The sequence below is a fragment of the Sus scrofa genome, chromosome 6 (genome assembly GCF_054392235.1).
Source record: "Sus scrofa isolate SSC_HxYL_T2T_F1_AM1 chromosome 6, Sscrofa_HxYL_maternal_Yorkshire_Landrace_v2.0, whole genome shotgun sequence".
Lineage (NCBI taxonomy): Eukaryota > Metazoa > Chordata > Mammalia > Artiodactyla > Suidae > Sus > Sus scrofa.
In genome coordinates, this window is record NC_139388.1 from 61,030,138 (window position 1) to 61,053,535 (window position 23,398).

The window sequence follows — 23,398 nt, forward strand, 5'->3', positions numbered from 1 at the left end:
GGATGGGGATTGAACCTGTGTCCCGATGCTGCAGACAAGCCGGCGATCTCATTGCACCGCAGCAGGAACTCCTATAAAGTCAGAGTTTCAAGCTCTCCTAAACTTATCCCTTTCTCGATATGGCCTAGCCTTGAGATGGCAAAACCCTTAATATCTTTGGCCTCACTAGCAGGATCTGAGAGAAACCCGTGCGCAAAAATAGCTTTCATTTAAACCGTTTTCAGCTTGTTAAGAGGAAACGTCTTAGTTTCCCCTACAACTGGCCCTTACGAACGTAAGCGTTCGGTTACCAGGGTTACAGACTGCAACTTAAAGTAAGCAGGTCAAGCACAAGGAAGCCCCTTTCGGGCCCGCCCGCTTCTCCGCCCCCAAGCGTTGCGCGCTCAGACCTGGGCTCCCCCTCAACCCCGCCCATCGCTCCTAGCGCTCCGCCCAGGCCACGCCCCCGGCCCGGACGCCCCACCTCTTCAACCCACGCATGCGCAGTTTTATACGGACCCGGAAAAGGAAATCTTGGGACCAAGGTCACACGGCCGAGCGTAAGTAAACTCTTCTAGTTTAAATCTCCGTTTCGCGGTCCGTTTACTCCATCCTCAGGCTCCTGGAGTCCCTGCGGACTTTAAATCCCCCCCACTCCTGCCCCTCCGCCCCAAGTAAGTCCACACGTCACTGTTACAGATCGACTGTCCTTTCCTTTTGGGTTTTAAATTTCTCTTGAGGCCGGTCCTGGAGCTTGGCTTTTCTGCCTTTGGTTCACGTAGATCGCTTTTCGCCACATTTTCCTGCTTGAAACCCTTTGCTTCCTCCGCGGCCCTTCCGCCTCTTCCGCGAGATGAATCCTCGCCCCCAGCCCCTGGAGGGCGGCACGGCCGCCCGGCTCCCGGAGAGGCCGCGTCCTCGCCCTGGTCCTGGGACTCTGGCCCCCGCCCTCTCCTGAGACACCCTCCCTTCCAGGCCCTCTGTCCTCGCGTCTCCTCAGCCCGGTCCTTCTACTCTACAGGCCTCCCCTTCGCAGTCAGCCTTTCTCTTGACTCTGCGTTGGGGGAGATGACCTGTGCAAACTTTGACAACCAGAATTCTTCGGTCCTTAATTCACTTCAGTAGGAAAATGTTCTTTTCCTGTAGGGGGGCATCTTATTCAATGACCATCCCTGTTAATAAGCGGGTGAAGGGTATCTGGAGAAGCAGAAACAGAGCCAGAGAAAAATAGAAAAACTGAGAAGAATGAGGGGGAGTTCCCATCATGGCTCAGCAGAAGTGAATCTGACTAGTATCCATGAGGACGCAGGTTGCATCCCAGGCCTTTCTCAGTGGGTTGAGGATCCTGTGTTGCTGTGAGCTGTGGTGTAGGTTACACACGTGGCTCAGATCTGGCGTGGCTGTGGCTGTGGCGTAGGTCAGCAGCTACAGTCCAATTCAACCCCTAGTTTGGGAACCTCCATAATGCCGTTGGTGTGGCCCTAAAAAGACAACAACAACAACAACAGCAAAAAAGAATGAGGAAGAACCTAAAGAAACGTAGAGAATGGCTGAGGATCTTGCAGAGAGACACTAAAGTGAAAGATATTACGCTTTGAAAGTAGAAGATGGGTAAAATAGGGGAGTTCCCGTCGTGGCGCAGTGGTTAACGAATCCGACTGGGAACCATGAGGTTGCAGGTTTGATCCCTGGCCTTGCTCAGTGGGTTAAGGATCCGGCGTTGCCATGAGCTGTGGTGTAGGTCTCAGACGCGGCTCGGATTCCGCGTTGCTGTGGCTCTGGCGTAGGCTGGCGGCTACAGCTCCCATTAGACCCCTAGCCTGGGAACCTCCCATATGCCGTGGGAGCGGCCCAAGAAATAGCAAAAAGACAAAAAAAAAAAAAAAGAAGAAGAAGATGGGTAAAATAGACAAATGAATAACAGAGCCAGATTTCCTCGGATTGGAGAGGGGCCCTGGATCGGTGGTAGGAGTGGGGACAATGGTGAGGCCCTTTACACAGTGAGTAGGGGAAAAGGATGAAAGAGGTGGAACCTTGGCCATTAGAGCCTTGTGCTGGGGTAGAAACGGGATAACCTGAGACATGAAGAACAGAGGAAGAAGGAGCAGGAAGCATAGCCACTTGGGGGGACCAGAGAATGGGGAGGAAGGAAGTTTAACAGGCACAGAAGGGGGACCCCTGGGACAGAGAGGGATCAGAGATGGGGGAAGAAATAGGCAGAAATACATGCAGATTTAGAGCAAGAGATTTAGAGCAATCAGAAAGATTGGGGAGGAGTTCCTGCTGGGGCACAGTGGGTTAAGGATCTAGCTTGTCTCCCTGGCTTTGCTGGTTGGATCCTCAGCCTGGCCCAGTAGGTTAAGCCTGGCGCAGTGAAGCAGATGTGGCTAGGATTCCCTGGCTAGTATATATTGTTTTTACTCATTATGAAACAAGGTATCACAATAAGGTAAAAACTTCTTAGAGGAGTTCCCTGATAGCCTAGCGGTTAAGGATTCGGCATTGTCACTGCTATGGCTCAGGTTGATACCCAGCCTGAGGACTTCAGTATGCCTTGGCACGCTTGACCCCATCCCCCACAAAAAACAAAACAAAACAAAACACAGATTTGAGGGAAGAAATAGAGAGGAAGGCAGAAACAGCAGGCAAATAGAGGGGAACAAAAAATTGACACAGAGACCGGGAAAGAAACAGGAAGATAAACAGCATGAAATGGAAACACATAATAGTGCATGTAGCGAGGGAATCCTGGATCCAGGTGGATGCTGAGTTCTTTAAATATGGATTATTATAATGTTATGTTGATTTGGCCTTTAAAACCTAATACATTTAAAATCTATTGGAGTTCCTGTCGTTGCTCAGTGGTTAACGAATCCAACTAGGAACCATGAGGCTGCGGGTTTGATCCCTGGCCTTGCTCAGTGGGTTAAGGATCCTGCGTTGCTGTGGCTCTGGTGTAGGCCAGCGGCTACAGCTCCGATTCGACCCTGAGCCTGGGAAGCTCCATATGCTGCAGGTGTGGCCCTAGAAAAGGCAAAAAAAAAAGACAAAATAGAAAAAGTATTAGATTTATTAATCAATTAAACTTTTATCAGATTTATTAGGCTTCCCTAGTAGGGGTGTGTGATCTGAAGAAATTGGGAGGCCCTAGACATTATCATACTAAGTGAAGTAAGTCAGACAGAGACAGCTAGATATCATATGATAATCACTTAAATGTAGAATCTAAAAAATGATACAAATGAACTTATTTATAAAATAGAATTAGACCCACAGACATTGAAAACAAACTTATAATTCCCAAAGGGGAAGGGGACAGAGGGATAAATTAGGAGTTGTGGATTAACAGATAAACACTTCTATATATAAACAACAAGGACCAACTGTGTAGCACAGGGAACTATATGCAGTATATTTTAATAACCTATAATGGAAAATAATCAGGAATTTCCACTGGCACAATATGATCAGTGGTGTTTCTGCAACACTGGGACACAGGTTCGATCCCCAGCCCAGCACAGTAAGTTAGGGATCTGGTGTTGTTGCAACTCCAGTGAAGGTCAGAACTGCAGTTTGGATCTGATCCCTGCCTAGGAACTCTGTATGCCAAAAAAGATTTAAAAAAGAAAAAGAAAATAATATGAGAAGTTTCAGGAGACGTCATTTTGCTGTGCTCCTGAAACTAACACACATTGTAAATCAACTGTACTTAAAGCAAACAAAACAAAACAAAAAATAGGGAGTTCCCATCGTGGCACAGCAGAATGAATCCAACTAGGAAATTCGAGGTTGCAGGATCGATCCCTGGCCTCGCTTAGTGGGTTAAGGACCTGGTGTTGCCGTGAGTTGTGGTGTAGGTCGCGGACATGGCTCGAATTAGATATTGCTGTGCCTGTGGCATAGGCTGGCAGCTGTAGCCTCGTGTGGGAACCTCCATATGCTGCGGGTGCAGCCCTAAAAGGCAGGAAAAAAAAAAAAAGAAGCATACACTTTTTGCACTGAAAAAAAAAGTATGGGAAAACTTGCTTGTTGGTCTCTGTATAGGAGTTTCCTGTCCCTGAACCCCTCCTGGGACCGTGGGCGGCAGAGGCCTGTCTCTTCCACATGGTGAACTCTCCCCTGTGTGTGTAGTTGTGGCACAGGAAGGAATTTGTTGATTGTAAACATGCAATAGCATACTTTCTTGCTTTTTTTTTTTTTTTCCTTAGGGCAGCACCCACAGCATATGGAAATTCCCAGGCTAGGGGTCCAATCGGAGCTACAGCTGCCAGTCTACACCACAGCCACAGGAATGTGGGATCCAAGCTGCATCTGCAACATACACCACAGCTCACGGCAATGCGGATCCTTAACCCACTGACCGAAGCCAGGGATCAAACCCACAACCTCACGGTTCCTAGTCGGATTCATTTCGGCTGTGCCATGACGGGAACTGCAACAGCATATTTTCACCTTTCAGGATTAACTTCTAATTACTTATCCTGAGGAAGAAGCCAGGAAGAGGAGGAAGAGGAAAGATAAGGAGTCAGGAATGGCTGTTTCTCAGGTAAAGTCATATTCTCAGCTGGTTCTCAGTCTGTCCTTTTGGAAATGCCCTTCGTTGGACTCGCTAATCTGACACAGAGACAAGGAAAGAAACAGGAAGATAAACAGCATGAAATGGAAACACATAATAGTGCGTGTAGCGAGGGAATCCTGGATCCAGGTGGATGCCGAGTTCTTGTGCCTGACACCTGTGCATTCACACTCATGGGGGTTGTTCCCTTGGGGCCTGTCACCTCCACGTAGACTCCATGTCCCCGTGACCCAGTGACGTGGAGCTTGTGAAGAGGCCCCACTGGGCATCATCCTGGGCAGGGCTTCACACCCGTAGATTGGAGACAGCATCAGCGGGGATTGCTTAGGGCCCCAACTGGAGGCACGTCTGCTCCCTGTCAACCAGGATCAAGAAGCTGCACATGGAAGTCAGGTATTTCTTTGCACACACAGTACCTGGCAAAGTCTGGAAGTCACACCAATAACAGGAAATTTGTTCAAATTTTTCCTTTTTTGTTTTTGGTGGGTTTTGTTTTTTTTTTTTTTTTTTTGCTTTTTAGGGCTATACATGCAACATGTGAAATTTCCCAGGCTAGGGTTCGAATCAGAGCTATATGTTCAAACTTTTTCTAACACAGTTGAAGCTAGACGAGTCCTTGATTTTTTTTTAAATGATTTTTATTTTTTCCATTATAGCTGGTTTACAGTGTTCTGTCAATTTTCTACTGTACAGCAAAGTGGCCCAGCCACACATACATGTATTTTCATTCTTTTTCTCACAGTAATCCTCCATCATGCTCCATCACAAGTGACTAGATATAGTTCCCAGTGCTGTATGGTAGGATGCGTCCTTGATTTTCATCTTAAGGGTGACAATGGAGTTGAAATTCAGCAAGAATTATTAGTGAGAGAGGGTGTTTTATTCCATCATCAGTTGCAAACTATGAAATCAGTGTACATCTCTGGCACATGAAGAGTCTTAAACCATTTTCATCACCTTCATTCCCCAGACGTTACCTTTTCACTCTGTTTGTTGCCTTCTATGTACACAGCGCTGTCTCATTTTTTTTTTTTTTTTAATTTTCCCACTGTACAGCAAGGGGGTCAGGTTATCCTTACATGTATACATTACAATTACAGTTTTTCCCCCACCCTTTCTTCTGTTGCAACATGAGTATCTAGACATAGTTCTCAATGCTATTCAGCAGGATCTCCTTGTAAATCTATTCTAGGTTGTGTCTGATAAGCCCAAGCTCCCGATCCCTCCCACTCCCTCCCCCTCCCATCAGGCAACCACAAGTCTCTTCTCCAAGTCCATGATTTTCTTTTCTGAGGAGATGTTCATTTGTGCTGGATATTAGATTCCAGTTATAAGTGATATCATATGGTATTTGCCTTTGTCTATCTGGCTCATTTCACTCAGTATGAGATTCTCTAGTTGCATCCATGTTGCTGCAAATGGCATGATGTCATCCTTTTTTATGGCTAAGTAGTATTCCATTGTGTATATATACCACCTCTTCCGAATCCAATCATCTGTTGATGGACATTTGGATTGTTTCCACGTCCTGGCTATTGTGAATAGTGCTGCAATGAACATGCGGGTGCAAGTGTCTCTTTTAAGTAGAGCTTTGTCCGGATAGATGCCCAAGAGTGGGATTGCAGGGTCATATGGAAGTTCTATGTATAGATTTCTAAGGTATCTCCAAACTGTTCTCCATAGTGGCTGTACCAGTTTACATTCCCACCAGCAGTGCAGGAGGGTTCCCTTTTCTCCACAGCCCCTCCAGCACTTGTTATTTGTGGATTTATTAATGATGGCCATTCTGACTGGTGTGAGGTGATATCTCATGGTAGTTTTGATTTGCATTTCTCTTATAATCAGCGATGTTGAGCATTTTTTCATGTGTTTGTTGGCCATCTGTATATCTTCTTTGGAGAAATGTCTATTCAGGTCTTTTGCCCATTTTTCCATTGATTGATTGGTTTTTTTTGCTGTTGAGTTGCTGTCTCATTTTGATGCAGGTAAGGTTCCTGCTTTATTTTGCTGGCACAGACCTAGCTTGCCAGCACCGTTTGGTCCTGAGACTGTTGTGTTTCTACTGTTTGGTCTTGGAACTCTTGTCAGTGCATTTTACATATGTGCAAAAGTGGAGTTCCCATCGTGGTGCAGCGGAAACAAACCCGACTAGAAACCATGAGGTTGCGGGTTCGATCCCTGGCCTCACTCAGTGGGTTAAGGATCTGGCGTTGCCGTGAGCTGTGGTGTAGGTCGCAGACACGGCTCAGATCTGGCGTTTTTGTAGCTGTGGTGTAGGCTGGCAGCTGTAGCTCTGATTCAACCCCTAGCCTGGGAACCTCCATATGCCACAGGTGTGGCCCTATAAGGACAAAAGACAGAAGAAAAAAAAAAAGTTGTATTGCAAAACTCTTTCCGAGCATTCTGTTATCTTGGATAGCTTTATGTGTCTGTGTTTATGCCAGGCCCACACCATCTTAATTATTTTGTAGCATGTTTTGAAAATATAAAGTGTGGTCTCTATTTTTTTTTTTTCTTCTTTTTCAAGAGTATTTTGGCTATTCGGGATCCCTGGAGATTGCCCAGGAATTTTAGCATGATTACTCCTATTTCTGGAAATCTGCCATTGGAATTTTGATAAGGATTCCGTTATATCCATAGAGTACTCTGAGTAATTTGGTTGTTGTCAGAATATCAAGTCTTCCAATCCATGAGTACAGGGTGTCTTTTTTTTTTTTTTTCTTTTTGTCTTTTAGTTTGTGTCTCTTTAGGTCTTTCTATTTATTTATATATTCTTGTAGGTATTTAACAATGTTTAATAGTTTTCGGTGTATAAGTCTGTCACCTCCTTGGTGAATTTATTCCTAAGTATTCTCACTTTTGCTGCTGTAGCAATAGGATGGTTTTCTAGTTTTCTTTTTTTTTTTTTTTTTAATTTTTTTTTGTGTGTGTCTTTTTGCCATTTCTCGGGCTGCTCCCGCGGCATATGGAGGTTCCCAGGCTAGGGGTCCAGTCGGAACTGTAGCCACCAGCCTACGCCAGAGCCACAGCAGCTCGGGATCCGAGCCGCGTCTGCAACCTACACCACAGCTCACGGCAACGCCAGATCCTTAACCCACTGAGCAAGGCCAGGGATCGAACCCGCAACCTCATGGTTCCTAGTCGGATTCGTTAACCACTACGCCACGACGGGAACTCCCTCTAGTTTTCTTTTGACATTTTCTGTTGTGTGTAGAAATGCATCTGATTGTTGCATGTTGATTTTGTATCCTGCAACATTCCTCAAATTTTTTTGTGGGAGTGGCTGAAGCATGCAGCCACTTAATGTATGATCTCGTTCCCAGACCAGAGATTGGATTGGGCTACATCGGTCAAAGTGCCGAATCTTAACCACTAGACCACCAGGGAACTCCCTGAAATTATTTTTTGATGTAGCAGTTTATTTATGAACCTTTACAGTTTTTAACATATAAAATGCCATCTATGAAAAAAAGACAGTTTTACTTTTTTTCAACTTGGGTAACTTTTTTTTTTTTTTTTTTTTGTATTTTCTAGAGCCGCATCTGAAGCATATGGAGGTTCCCAGGCTAGGGGTCTAATTGGAGCTGTAGCCGCCGGCCTATGCCACAGCTCACGGCAACGCCGGATCCTTCACCCACTGAGCAAGGCCAGGGATTGAACCCGCCACCTCCTGGTTCCTAGTTGGATTCGTTAACCACTGAGCCACAACGGGAACTCCTCAACTTGGGTAACTTTTATTTCTTGTCTGATTTCTCTGGCAAGGATATTCTATACTTTGATTTTAACTGGCGTGTAAGACCAGTGTAACAATATTTATGCAAACACATTAAAGGAAGAATAGAATACATATTTTATGGCCATACCTGCAGCATATGGAAGTTCCCAGACCAGGGCAGATCGGAGCGGTCCTTTACCCACTGTGCACCAGGACTGGGAGTGAACTGGTGGCTCCTTGGGCAGCCTCAGCTGCTGCGGTTGGATTCTTTTTTTTTTTTTTTTTTTTTTTGTCTTTTTGCCTTTTCTAGGGCCGCTCCCGTGGCATATGGAGGTTCCCAGGCTAGGGGTCTAATCCGAGCTGTAGCCATTAGCCTACACCACAGCCGAAGCAATGAGGGATCTGAGCCTCGTCTGCAACCTACACCACAGCTCATGTCAACGCCGGATCCTTAACCCACTGAGCAAGGCTGGGGATCGAACCTGCAACCTCATGGTTCCTACTCGGATTCGTTAACCACTGAGCCATGACAGGAACTCCTGCAGTTGGATTTTTAATCCACTGTGCTGCGGTGGGAATTCCTGTACTTGGTTGAATAGAGAAGGCGTGTTTATCTTTGCCTTCCTCCTGATCTGAGAATGAAAGCTTTCTCGTTTGTTGAGTGTTTATATCTTGAAAGGTTGTTGAATTTTGTGAAGTGCTTTTTTCTGCATTAGTTGAGATGAGCATGTGTTTTTCTCCTTTATTCTGTTCATTAATTGATGTTTGTTTGCTGAGTCAGTTGTTGCCTTATAGTAATAAAATGTGCATAAAATAAAATCATTTTAATGTGCTGTTGAATTTGCTTTGGTACTTTTTTTTTTTTTTTTTTTTTAGGGCTGCACCCACAGCATATGGATGTTCCCAGGCTAAGGGTCGAATGGGAGCTACAGCTGCTGGCCTACACCACAGCCACGGCAACACAAGATCCGAGCCGTGTCTTCAGCCTACCCCACAGCTCATGGCAATGCCAGATCCTTGACCCACTGAGCAAGGCCCGTGATCGAACCTGCAAGCTCATGGTTCTAAGTCAGGTTTGTTTCCACTGCACCATGATGGGAACTCCGCTTCAGTACTATTTTGTTGAAAATTTTTGCTTCTGTAGTCATCAGAGATACTGGTTAGTACTTTTCCTTCTTGTGTCTTTCTCTGGGGTTGTTATCAGAATCATGATGCAGGCTCCATGGAAGGAATTTGCTGCTATCTCTTTTGTGACTCTTGGGAAGACATTTATCAGGGTTAGAGGTAATTCTTCTGTAAATGTTTGGTAGAATTCTCCAGTGAAGCTATCTGTTCTTTGCTTTTTCTTTGTTCGAGTTTTCTATTTACCACTTGAACCTCTCTAGTTATAAATCTGTTCAAATTATTATTACTTAAAGATTTAGACAGGAGTTCCTAATCTTGTGACTCGGTGATTGGGAACCCAGCTAGGATCCATGAGGATGGGGATTCAATCCCTGGTCTTGCTCAGTGGGTTAATGCTCCAGCATTGCCGTGAGCTGTGGTGTAGATTGCAGACGCAGCTAGGATCTGGTGTTGGTGTGGCTGTGGCATAGGTCAGCAGCTGCAGCTCCAATTCAACCCTTAGCCTGGGAACTTCCATATGCCATGAGTGTGGCCAAAAAAAAAAAAAAAAAAGTAGAGCTTTTTTGAGAGTTCCCATTGTGGTTCAGTGGGTTAAGAGCTCAACTAGTATTATCCACGAGGATGCAGGTTCAATCCCTGGCCTCTCTCAGTGGGATAAGGATCTGGCCTTGTCACAAGCTTTGGCGTAGCTCAAACATGTGGCTCAGATCCAGTGTTGCCATGGCAGTGGTTGTGGCAGCATCACTGGATCCTTAAGCCACTGTGCTGGGCCGGGGATCAAACCCGAGATTCAGCAGTGACAATGCCCAGTCCTTAACCACTAGGCCACCAGGGAACTGCATCCATGTTCCTTTTTTTTTTTTTTTTTTTTTCTTTTTAGGGCCACACCCACAGCACATGGAAGTTCTCAGGCTCAGGGTCAAATTGTAGCTATAGCTGCCAGCCTACACCACAGCCATAGTAACGCCGGATCTGAGCTGCATCTGCGACCTACACCACAGCTCATGGCACCCCTGGATCCTTAACCCACTGATCAAGGCCAGGGAGCAAACCCACATCCTCCGGGATGCTAGTCGGATTCCTCTCCGCTGCACCACAACAGGAACTCCTCCATGTTCATTTTTTTCATGATCTTCAATTCGCCAAGAAGCTTCTTTCTTTATTGTTGTTATAATATTTTTCTTAATATGTTGCATTAATATGTAATAATACTAAGCTAATTTTGTGTGGATGTTTTGTTAGTGGGTTATACAGGTAAACTGTTTTGCATTTGTTAATTTCTATGAAATTTTTAGATTCAATTGTACTTGTATTTTTGACTAGATATTCTATAGAGATAGTAAAGTATTCTATTCTTCTTTTTATGTTTGTACCATTTTCCTTTGACTAAGCAACTGTAGAATAAGGTTGACAACGTAAATTAAGTGCAGTTAATCTTTTTGCACTGTCCAAAGGTGCCGAAATGCATGTGGAGAAAAACGATAATGAAAAAATGATCATTTTTATTCAAAAATATGTCAAGAGGCAACCCATATCTCTTTAGATATTTGTGTGTTGGTATGTGTGGATGAGTTCCTGGATGAGTCTGTGGTTTTGAATAAGACGTCATAATTTCATTACTATGTGTTACATCTTTTTATAGTTGAAATTATGTCTGACAAATATTCCCTGACTTCAAATTTTATCTACACTATTGTGGTTTTTTTTGGGGGGTGTTATTTTTTTTTTTTATCTTTTTGGGACCCCCCACCACCACCACTAGCATATGGACGTTCCCAGGCTAGGGGTCTAATTGGAGCAACAACTGCTGGTGTACACGGGATACTTAACCCACTGAGCGAGGCCAGGGATCGAACCCGAATCCTCATGGATACTAGTTCTGTTCATTTCCACTGCACCACAACAGGAAGGCCGTGGTGTTGTGTAAATAGTAGAAATAGTAGTAAGATTACTAACTTGTTACATCCGTCTGTGTGGACCCACATCTGTAATGGCCTTTTATGCCCTTCCATGTTTTTCACCTTGAACTTTTTTCAGATTTTCTCAATGAACCCTCTGTCAATAGAGTTTTTTTTTATTTGCCGCTCCCACAGCATGCAGAAGTTTCCAGGCCAGGAACAGAAACTCTGCCTCAGCAGCGACAACGCAGGATCCTTAACTTTTGGGCCACCAGGAGACTCCTTAATGTACTTTTTTTTTTTTTTTTTTAGGTACACACCTGCACCAGATGGAAGATCCCAGGGTAGGGATTGAATTGGAGCTGCAGCTGCCTGCCTGCACCACAGCAACGCGGAATCCAAACCACATCTGCAACTTATGCTGCAGCTTGTGGCTGCAACGGATCCTTTAACCCACTAAGCGAGACCAAGGGCTGAATCTGTATTGTCATGGGTACTAGTCAGGTTCTTAACCTGCTAAGCCAAGTGGGAACTTCCCCAATGTACTTCTAATGCTCTTTCTGTCAATGAATTGTATGATTCTTTAGCTTTAATTCCAGAGCCCAACGCTCTGAGGTATGGTGCTTGCTGTGTCATCTCTTAGTTTCTTTCTTTCTTTCTTTTTTTTTTTTTAGGGCCACACCCTCGGCATATGGAGGTTCCCAGGCTAGGGGTCAAATCAGAGCTAAGCTGCTGGCCTACGCCACAGCCACAGCAACATAGCATCCGAGCAGTGTCTACAACCTACACCGCAGCTCATGGCAACACCGGATCCTTAACCCACTGGGCGAGGCCAGGGATCAAACCCGCAACCTCGAGGTTCCTAGTCGGTTTTGTTTCCGTGAACCATGATGGAAGGTCCTCATCTCTTAGGTTCTTGACCTGAGTCAAGTCAAGTGTCTCCAAGTGTTTCTGACACAGTAGTCTTCTCTGTAAGACGGGTACAGATCATTCTCTAATGACCTGTGATATTTTTTTTCTGTCTTTTCTTAGGGCCACACCCTTGGCTCATGGAGGTTCCCAAGCCAGGAGTCAAATCAGAGCCACAGCTGCCGGCCTACACCACAACCACAGCAACACCAGATCCTAGCCAAGTCTGCAACCTACACCACAGCTCACAACAATGCCAGATCCTTAACCCACTGAACGAGGCCAGGGATCAAACCTGCATCCTCATGGATACTAATCAGATTCTTTTCTGCTGAGCCACGACGGGAACTCCTGACCTGTGATATTGATGATAAGTTCATATATATAAAGAATTGTGGCGCAGCAGTTAACGAATCCTACTAGGAACCATGAGGTTTCGGGTTTGATCCCTGGCCTCAATCACTGGGTTAAGGATCTGGCGTTGCCGTGAGCTGTGGTGTACGTTGCAGGCATGGCTCGGACCTGGTGTTGTTGTAGCTCTGGCATAGGCCAGCAGCTGTAGCTCTAATTGGGCCCCTAGCCTGGGAACTTCCATATGCCAAGGGTGTTGCCCTAGAAAAGACAAAAAGACGGAAAAAAAAAATTTATTTAGAGGAGTTCCTTGGTAGCCTAGTGGTTAAGGATCTGGCACTGGCGCTGCTGGCTTGGGTCACTGCTGTGGTGCCAGTTTGATCTCTGGCCTGGGAACGTCCGCATTGCATAGGCTTGGCCAAAAAAAATAAAGAAAAAAAGAGGAATTTAATTAGAATGATATTTGGCATCGAGGACTGGTTTCAATACATTTAGTCATAGCTTTGACCATCGTCATAACAGATTTTGACCTTTCATCTAAACATTGAATGTCACTTAGCCTGTAGAACATAATACCTAACACTTCTGCACAGGCCACTTGTTCTTGAATTGTATTTCTTTTTTTCGTCTTTTTGCCTTTTTGCCTTTTCTAGGGCCACTCCTGCGGCATATGGAGGCTCCCAGGCTAGGGGTCCAATCGGAGCTGTAGCCGCCGCCCTACACCAGAGCCACAGCAATGCAGGATCCAAGCCGTGTCTGCAACCTACACCACAGCTCACGGCAACGCCGGATCCTTCACCCACTGAGCAAGGGCAGGGATTGAACCCGCAACCTCATGGTTCCTGTCGGATTTGTTAACCACTGTGCCACGACAGGAACTCCTTGAATCTTATTTCTATGTTTTTCATGTGTTATCTACAACAATGAAAAATCCACATTGAATGGAGGATATTATAATCTCTATGAAAAAGCTTAAGAAATTAAAATTTAGACACATCTTTGCTCCGAATACTTTAACGTGGATTTGTCAGAATACATCCTTGAACCGGCTCCACCCTTGCCCCTCTCTCCTCTTCTCATTTTATCTGAAGATAAGGACTCTCCTCACAGCCCCCTGGTGAAATATGTTTTCATTTCAGGAACAGTTGACCTTCCAGGATGTGGCCATAGAATTCTCGGAGGAGGAGTGGGCCTGCCTGGACCCTGCTCAGAGGGCCTTTTACGTGGACGTGATGCTGGAGACCTACAGGAACCTGCTCTCTTTGGGTGAGGACGCGTCCCCTCCAGAAGTCGGCATCCGCCCTTGAGTATCATTGCATTTTGCCTGTGTGCCTCTTGGGAGCCCCGGCCTTGCTTGGCTGAGCTCAAAGCCCTGTGGACTCAGACGAGTAAACTCCATGACGTGGCCTCAGGAGTTTCAACCTGGTTTTTCTTCAAGCGATCTCTCCATTTCTCCATAACCTCAGGATTGTTCCAGAGCTTAAGGTTTTGGATGTTTTCTGTTTTTTGTTTCACCCGTGGCCTGTGGGAGTTCCAGGGCCAGATGTCACACTCCCACCACAGCAGTGATCTGAGCCACAATAGGGACAAGGCTGGATCCTTAACCTCTTGAGCCACCAGGGAACTGTTCCCTATACCTTTCTTTTCTTTTCTTTTCTTTTTTTTTGCTTTTTAGGGCCACACCCACAGCACGTGGAGGTTCCTAGGCTAGGGGTCTAATCGGAGCTGCAGCCACCCGCCTACACCACAGCCACAGCAATGCCAGATCTTTAACCCATGGAGCGAGGCCAGGGATCGAACCTGCAACCTCGTGGTCCCTAGTTGGATTCGCTTCCACTGCGCCACAACGGGAACTCCTCTGCCTTTCTTGTTTCATCCCCATTTGTGTTCTTGTAAGGCCTCTTCAGAAGATGGGAAAACACTGGCTGTTTCTTGATTCCATCTGGCCCCTCAGAGCCTGCGTGGAGCTGTCTCAAGCCCTTTTTACCTGTTCTGATCTGGCCACATGCTTTAGGGAGGTACCTTGGATCTTGTGTTACCTTTACACTGGAAAACTATAAAGGGAGTGGAGAGAGAGAGCTTCCTTTTTATTTTATTTTATTATTATTTTTTTTAAGTATTTTTGTCTTTTTAGATCTGCACCCACAGCATATGGAGGTTCCCAGGCTAGGGGTCGAATCAGAGCTGTAGCTGCCAGCCTACACCACAGCCACAACGCCAGATCCCACCTACATCTGTGACCTATACTGCAGCTCACAGCAGCTCCAGATATTGATCCCACGGAGCGAGTCCAGGGCCTGAACCAGAATCCACATGGATACCAGTTGGATTCATAACCTGCAGGGCCACGATGGGAGCTCCAGGAACTTACTTTTAAAATATTTTTTTTTTGGTCTTTTTAGGGCTGCGCCCATGGCATATGGAGGTTTCCAAACTAGGGGTCAGATGGAAGCTGTAGCTGCCGGCCTGCGCCACAGCCATAGCAATGCAGGATCTGAGCCACGTCTGCGAACTGCATCACAACTCATGGCAACACCAGATCCTTAACTCATTGATCAAGGCCGAGGATCAAACCAGCGGCCTCATGGATACTAGTCGGGTTTGTTAACTGCTGAGCCACAACAGGAGTTCCTAAAATACACACTCTTAGGGAACTGTATCCAATCTCTTGGGATAGACCATGATGGAAAATAATATATTAAAAAAAAAAGGGAGTTCTCGTTGTGGCGCAGTGGTTAACGAATCCGACTAGGAACCATGAGGTTGCAGGTTCGGTCCCTGCCCTTGCTCAGTGGGTTAACGATCCGGCGTTGCCGTGAGCTGTAGTGTAGGTTGCAGACGCGGCTCGGATCCTGTGTTGCTGTGGCTCTGGCGTAGGCCGGCGGCTACAGCTCCAATTCGACCTCTAGCCTGGGAACCTCCATATGCCACGGAAGCGGTCCAAGAAATAGCAAACAAAAAAAAAAGGAGGAGTTCCTACTGTGGCATAGTGGCTTAAGAATCTGAGTGTGGAGTTCCCGTCGTGGCTCAGTGGTTAATGAATCCGACTAGGAACCATGAGGTTGCAGGTTCGATCCCCAGCCTTGCTCAGTGGGTTAAGGATCCGGGATTGCCATGAGCTGTGGTGTAGGTCGCAGACGCGGCTCGGATCCCGAGTTGTTATGGCTCTGGTGTAGGCCAGCGGCTACAGCTCTGATTAGACACCTAGCCTGGGAACCTCCATATGCTGCGGGGAGCAGCCCCAGAAGAGGCAAAAACACACACACACACACAAAAAAAGAATCTGAGTGTGGAGTGTGGAGGCTCAGGTCATAGCTGTGGCTTGGATTTAATCCCTGCCCAGGAATTTCTGTATGTTGTGAATGTGTCCACTTAAAAAAAAAAAAAAAAGAATGTATGTATATCACTGAGTCATTTTGCCGTATAGCAGAAATTGGTACATTGTATTTGATATATCAAAATTGGTAAATCAACTGTATTTTAATAAAAGATTTTTTAAATTGAAAAAAAGGATACCTATTCCTGGGAAGTTCCCTGGTGGCTCAGTAGGTTAAGGATCCAGTGTTGTCACTGCTGCGGCTCAGGTTGCAACTACGGCTCAGGATTGATCCCTGGCCTGAGAACTTCTGCGTGCCCTGGGTGCAGGCAAATAAGCAAATATAATGAAACACATATTCCTGGGGTCTGAAGTGTTATCTTTGTTTTAGTAATCCATGTGTAGTGGACAGCAATGGCTGGACTCTTCGGGAGTGGGTTTACTGAGTAACAGAAAATACTGGATGGAGAACACTTTCCCGCTTTTGTTGGTTTTTGTTTGTTTGTTTTTGTCTCTTTTTTTTTTTTTTTTTTTTTTTTTTTTTTTTTTTTTTTGCCGTTCCTAGGGCCGCTTCCCGAGGCATATGGAGGTTTCCAGGCTAGGGGTTGAATCGGAGCTATAGCCGCCAGCCTCGTCCACAGCCACAGCAACATGGGATCTGAGCTGCGTCTGCAGCTCACAGCAATGCCAGATCCTTTACCCACTGAGCAAGGGCAAGGATTGAACCCACAACCTCATGGTTACTAGTCAGATTTGTTTCTGCTGCACCACAAAAGGAACTCCTAGAAATATATTTTTTCAAAAATTGCGTTATCAATTTTTTTTTTTTTTTTTTGCCACCCTCAAGGCATGTGGAAATTCCTATACCAGGGATCAAACCTGTATCACAGGAGTTCCTGTCGTGGCACAATGGTTAACGAATCTGACTAGGAACCATGAGGTTGCAGGTTCGATCCCTGGTCTTGCTCAGTGGGTGAAGGATCCGGCATTGCCATGAACTGTGATGTAGGGTTCTAGACGTGGCTTGGATCCCTCATTGCTGTGGCTGTGGTGTAGGCCATGGCTACAGCTCTGATTAGACCCCTAGCCGGGGAACCTCCATATGCCGCGGGAGCGGACCTAGAAAAGGCAAAAAGACAAAAAAAACAAAAAACAAAAAACCTGCGTCACAGCAGCAACCTGAGCCACTAGGATGATAATGCTGGATTTTTTTTTTTTTTTTTTTTTTTTTGCTTTTTGGGGCCCAACTTGCAGCATATGGAAGTTCCCAGGCAAGGGGTCAAATCACAACTGCAGCTGCTGGCCGACACCACAGCCACAGCAACACGGGATCTGAACCACATCTTCGACCTAAACCACAGCTCACAGCAACGCCAGATCTTTAACCCACTGAGAGAAGCCAGGGATTGAACCCTCATGGTTACTAGTTGGGTTCATTACTCCTGCGTTAGCCATTCTTCATTTTCTACATGCTATGTCTTGTGATCTTAAATTGCCATTTTCTTAGATTTTTCATTAGATAGGCCTGTTTGGGATTATGTCTGTGTTCTTTAGCATTTATTTATATACCACAGAATGCAGGAGATATGTATAGAATCATATTTGTTGCCTCCCTGCTTATGAGACAGCAGTATGTTTATATTTAATTGGCAGGTACCTGAGGTCATAATAGAAAAATACTTTGAGACCTAACATACGTTTGCTTAGTGTGATTATTTTTGTTAGAGGGTGTTACAGCTGGGCTACCCAAATACTGATTTGAATTATATACATTCCCTGTTTCTTTTTTTTCTTTGGCAATAGATCTTTAACCCACTGCCCCACAAAGAGAACTACAGAACAACTCTTTCTTTACTAAAGAGTCCTCTTCCAGGAGTTCCTGTTGTGGCTCAGCGGGTTAAGAACCCAGAACAGTATCCATGAGGACTTGGCTTCATCCCTGGCCTCACTCGGTGGGTGAAGGATCCAGTGTTGCCACAAAGTGCCGTGTAGGTCACAGACGAGGCTCAGATCCCACGTTACAGTGTCTGTGGTGTAGTCAGGCAGCTATGGCTCCGATTCAACCCCTAGCCTGGGAACTTCCATATGCTGCGGGTGTGGCCCTAAAAAGTACGAAAAAAAAAAAAAAAGAGAGAGAGAGTCCCGTTCCTTTAGTGTCCCTAAACATTTTTAGTTCATGATTGGGAAGTTTTACAACTTTGTTGGGCATTACGCTTCATTTCTTTTTTATTTTTTTTTATTTTTTTTATTTTATTTTCCCACTGTACAGCAAGGGGATCAAGTTACTCTTACATGTATACCTTTTTTTTCCCCCCACCCTTTGTTCTGTTGCAACATGAGTATCTAGACATAGTTCTCAATGCTGCTCAGCAGGATCTCCTTGTAAATCTATTCTAAGTTGTGTCTGATAAGCCCAAGCTCCCGATCCCTCATACTCCCTCCCTCTCCCATCAGGCAGCCACAGGTCTCTTCTCCAAGTCCATGATTTTCTTTTCTGTGGAGATGTTCATTTGTGCTGGATATTAGATTCCAGTTATAAGTGATATCATATGGTATTTGTCTTTGTCTTTCTGGCTCATTTCACTCAGTATGAGATTCTCTAGTTCCATCCATGTTGCTGCAAATGGCATTATGTCATTCTTTTTTATGGCTGAGTAGTATTCCATTGTGTCTATATACCACATCTTCTGAATCCAATCATCTGTTGATGGACATTTGGGTTGTTTCCATGTCCTGGCTATTGTGAATAGTGCTGCAGTGAACACCTGGGTGCACGTATCTCTTTTAAGTAGAGTTTTGTCCGGATATATGCCCACGAGTGGGATTGCAGGGTCATATGGAAGTTCTATGTATAGATTTCTAAGGTATCTCCAAACTGTTCTCCATAGTGGCTGTACCAGTTTACATTCCCACCAACAGTGCAGGAGGGTTCCCTTTTCTCCACACCCCCTCCAGCACTTGTGATTTGTGGACTTATGAATGATGGCCATTCTGACTGGTGTGAGGTGGTATCTCATGGTTGTTTTGATTTGCGTTTCTCTTATAATCAGCGATGTTGAGCGTTTTTTCATGTGTTTGCTGGCCATCTGTATATCTTCCTTGGAGAACAGTCTATTCAGGTCTTCTGCCCATTTTTCCATTGGTTGATTGGCTTTTTTGCTGTGGAGTTGTCTAAGTTGCTTATATATTCTAGAGATTAAGCCCTTGTCCGTTGCATCATTTGAAACTATTTTCTCCCATTCTGTAAGTTGTCTTTTTGTTTACTTTTGGGAACGCTTCATTTCTTTTTGTCTTTTGTCTTTATAGGGCTGTACCCATGGCATATGGAGGTTCCCAGGCTAGGGGTCTAATTGGAGCTGTTGCTGCCAGTCTACACCACAGCCACAGCAATGTCAGATCCAAGCCGAGTCTGCAACCTACACCACAGCTCACGGCAACACCGGATCCTTAACCCACTGAGTGAGACCAGGGATCGAACCCGCAACCTCATGGTTCCTAGTCAGATTCATTTCCGCTGCACCATGATGGGAACTCTGGGCATAACTCTGTATTACTGGTGTCATAGAGTGTATTCCACATTAAATTTCTGTGAATGAATTATAATGAACAGGACATCTTGTGATTCTTTGTTTCTTGTAGATACCTCTCATATCCATGGGATGGGGAAATTACAGCCAACAGTAAACAATGACAGAGGAGATGTATTCCAAACAGGGACGTTGGAAAGTCAGGAAAGCCATCACATGAAACACTTTTACGTCCCAGAAATACAGGAAGATATGTATGACTTTGGGTGCCAGTGGCAGGATGGTGAAAGAAATTATGAAGTGATGCCTGGAGCCCAGAAGGAAAATGTAACTGACACAAGAGAGAGACAAGGCAATTGGAATGCAGTAAAGAAGCCTCTTGGAAACGGGCTGGCCTTAAGCTTTCAGGATGAACTGCGTATATTGAAGAAGGATATTTACACATGCAAAGAGTGTGGCAAATCCTTTAACCACGGCTCATCCCTCCGTAGACACCAGATAATCCATACAGGCGAGAAGTCCTACGAGTGTGGTGTGTGTGGCAGTGTTTTCCGCCGGAAATCCCACCTGGCAAGTCATTGGACAGTTCACACCCATGAGAAAACCTACAAGTGTCATGAATGTGGCAAAGCCTTCAATCATGGCTCTTCCCTCCGTAGGCATCAGCTCATCCACACAGGCGAGACATTATATAAATGCGACGTATGCGGCAAAGTATGCAGTCAGCACGCCTCCCTTAGACGTCATCAGCGAGTTCACACCGGAGAGAGACCCTACCAGTGTCCCGAGTGCGGCAAAACCTTTAACCGTGGCTCCCACCTCGCCACCCATCAGCTCGTCCACACGGGAGTGAAGTTATGTAAATGCGACGTGTGCGGCAAAGTCTTCAGTCAGAATTCATGCCTTAGAATTCACCGCAGAATCCATAATGGAGAGAAACCTTACAAATGTCACGAATGTGGTAAGGCCTTTCGGCAAAATTCTCACCTTGGACGACATCAGAGAATTCACACCGGGGAGAAGCCCTACAGATGTAGTGAATGCGGCAAAGTCTTCAGTCAGCATTCCAATCTTGCAGGTCATCAGAGAATTCACACTGGAGAGAAGCCTTACACCTGTCAAGTATGTGGCAAGGTCTTCAGCCAAAATTCCAACCTTGCCAGTCACCAGAGAATTCATACCGGAGAGAAGCCCTACCAATGCAATGAGTGCGGCAGGTCCTTTAACCAAAAGGCATACCTCGCAAAGCATCAGAGGGTTCACGATGACGAGAAGTCTCACACGTGTCATGTGTGTGGCAGGGTCTTCAGTCGCAATTCCAACCTTGTCAGTCATCAGAGAATTCATACCGGAGAGAAGCCCTACCAATGCAATGAGTGTGGCAGGTTCTTTTCTCAAAAGCCAAACCTTGGAAAGCATCGGAGAGTTCATACTGGACAGAAGCCCTTCAAATATAATGAGTGTGGGAAGGTCTTTAGTCAACATTCCCTTTTTGCAGTTCATCAGAGACTACATATTGCGGATAAACCTTTCAGCTGTAGTGATGTCGAGAGGCCTTTACTCAGATCCCAACCCTCCCGAAACAGGTGATTTCTACACGGGAAAAGCCGTAGAGGAGTTCCTGCTGGGGTGCAGCAGGTTAAGGATCTGGCGTTGTCTCTGTGGTGGCGCTGGTTCGATCCCCGGTCCAGTGCAGTAGGTTAAGGATTGCGTGTTGGCACAGCCATGGCAGAGGTCACAGCTGCAGCTCAGATTCTGTCCCTGACCCCAGAACTTCCATCTGCCGGGGGTTGGCGCCAAAAAACAAAAACTGAGAGAGAGATCATATAAATGTGATATATATGGGGAGGTCTTTTTTTCAAAATTTATGCTTTACGTGTAGTCAGAGAACTGATAGTGGGGAGTGGCTAACCAAATATTAGGAGTGTGGCGAAGCTTTTGTGCATGCGAGCCTCACTTTCAATCAGATAATCCATACTGGAGAGAAACCTAATGTGTGTAATGAGTGCCTCAGAGTCTCCATTTGAAATCCATACCATAAGATCCACCAAAGACCTCATATGCAGAGAAATCTTTCAAATATGATGAGTCTGCCAAATCCATTAATGTCTGTCAGGCCTGGAGTTCCCATCGTGGCACAGTGGAAACGCATCTGACTGGGAACCATGAGATTGCGGGTTCGATTCCTGGCCTCGCTCAGTGGGTTAAGGATCCGGCGTTGCCATGAGCTGTGGTGTAGGCCAGCAGCTACAGCTCCCATTAGACCCCTAGCCTGGGAACCTCCCTATGCTGCAGGTGCGGCCATAAAAAAAGACAAAAAGACCAAAAAAAGAAAAAAAAAAAAGTCTGTCAAGCCTAATTTACCATCGGGTAATCCATACTGGTGAGAAACTAGAAATGTAGTGAGGTGACAAGGCTCTTAGCAGGTGTCTACATCTTAGTCTTCATTAAAAATTCATTCTGGAAAGTTCCCTTGTAGCACAGCGGGTTAAAGATCTGGTGGTGTCACTGCTGTGGCTCAGGGCACTGCTGTGATGTGGGTTTGGTCCCTGGCCCAGGAACTCCCCCATGCCGGAGGTGCTGCCAAAGAAAAAAAAAAAAAAAAATGCCCAAAGATCTCATTCTGGAGATGCCCTCACAATGCCACAAATGTGAAATTATAATAATCCTGCGTCTCAGGTAAGACAGTTGTTTGAGAGTGACAGAGCTCGTGGAGCACAGCCATTGCAGGAAGTATGAGGTTTATCATTCTGAGCCAACAGGAAGTGCAGAGGGTGCCATGCGGGGCATGCTGCATCCCCTTGCCCTGTCTGCCTCCACAAACGCTTAGTCTCCCGTGGGTTAAGGGTCCACTCTTGTCACTGCTAGGACTCTGTTCTCGGCTCTGGCGTTGGTTCCATCCCTGGCCCAGGGACTTCCACATTCTGCAGGTGTGGCAAAAAAAAAAAAAAAAAAAAAGGTGAAATATTTATCCACAACAGACATCTTATGAAAGATGGTTGATAGAAGCATTTTTAAATTTATTCTTTATTTCATTTTTGTTAGAAGCATTTTTTTAAAGTAATAGCCAAAATGTGGGAAGAACGTAAAGCTCTGTCAGTGATGAGCGTATGAACAAAGTGGATGCTACTCAGCAGAAATAAAAAGTTACGGGGCACTGATAAAATGGATGGCATGGCCATATCTTTTTTCTTTTTCTCTTTTTCTTTTTTTTTTTTTTTTTTTTTGGCTAAGCCCACAACATGCAGAAGTTGGAGACCCAGGGATTGAACCCATGCCACACAGCAGTGACAACATTGGATCCTTAACCTGCTGAGGCCCTAGGGAACTCCTGCAGAATAGCCATATCCGTAGAGATGGAAAGTAGCTAAATGTTTGCTTGTAGTTGGGGGTAGACTACTAATGGGTATAGGGTTTTTTTTCAGGGGTAGGGATGTGTGATGAAAATGTGGTATTTGGAAAATGTTGTAAACATACTAAATCCGTCTGTATAGTACACTTGAAAACAGTATTTTATTGTATGCAAAGAATACAATAAAAGAAGTATCAGCTAATATCTCCATTTTTTTTTTTTTTTCTTTTTTGGGCTGTACCTGTGGCAGATGTGGACGTTCGTGGGCTAGGGGTTGAATCAGAGCTGCAGCTGCCAGCCTGCACCGCAGCCATAGCAAAGCAGGATCCAAGCCACATCTTCGACCTATGTGGCAGCTTGCAGCAATGGCAGATCCTTAACCCACTGAGCGAGGCCAGGGATCAAACGTGTATCCTCCTGGATACAACTTGGGATCTTAACCTGCGGAGCCACAGCAGGAACTCCCAGCTAATTATCTTCATATTGAATTCAGAAGATCATTCTCATCTACTAGCTCTGGCCTACAAGCTGTCTGAGAGGTGACTTCCAGTGTCCATTGTATGGATGGAAGGAAGAAACTGATGGAATAATGGCAAGAAAGGGGGAACTGGAGAAAGAGATTTTTTTTCCTTTTTTTTTTTTTCCTTTTT

At 45.4% G+C, this 23,398-nt stretch overlaps 1 long non-coding RNA gene across 1 annotated transcript; it reads left to right on the forward strand.

The window, feature by feature from the left end:
• Window positions 1–501: 501 nt before the first annotated feature.
• Window positions 502–21,858, forward strand: LOC106508676 (uncharacterized). Its single transcript, XR_002345352.2, has 4 exons — window positions 502–539; window positions 11,606–11,637; window positions 13,693–13,819; window positions 19,509–21,858. It is a non-coding gene; the product is annotated as an uncharacterized LOC106508676 (long non-coding RNA).
• The last annotated feature ends 1,540 nt before the right edge of the window (window positions 21,859–23,398 follow it).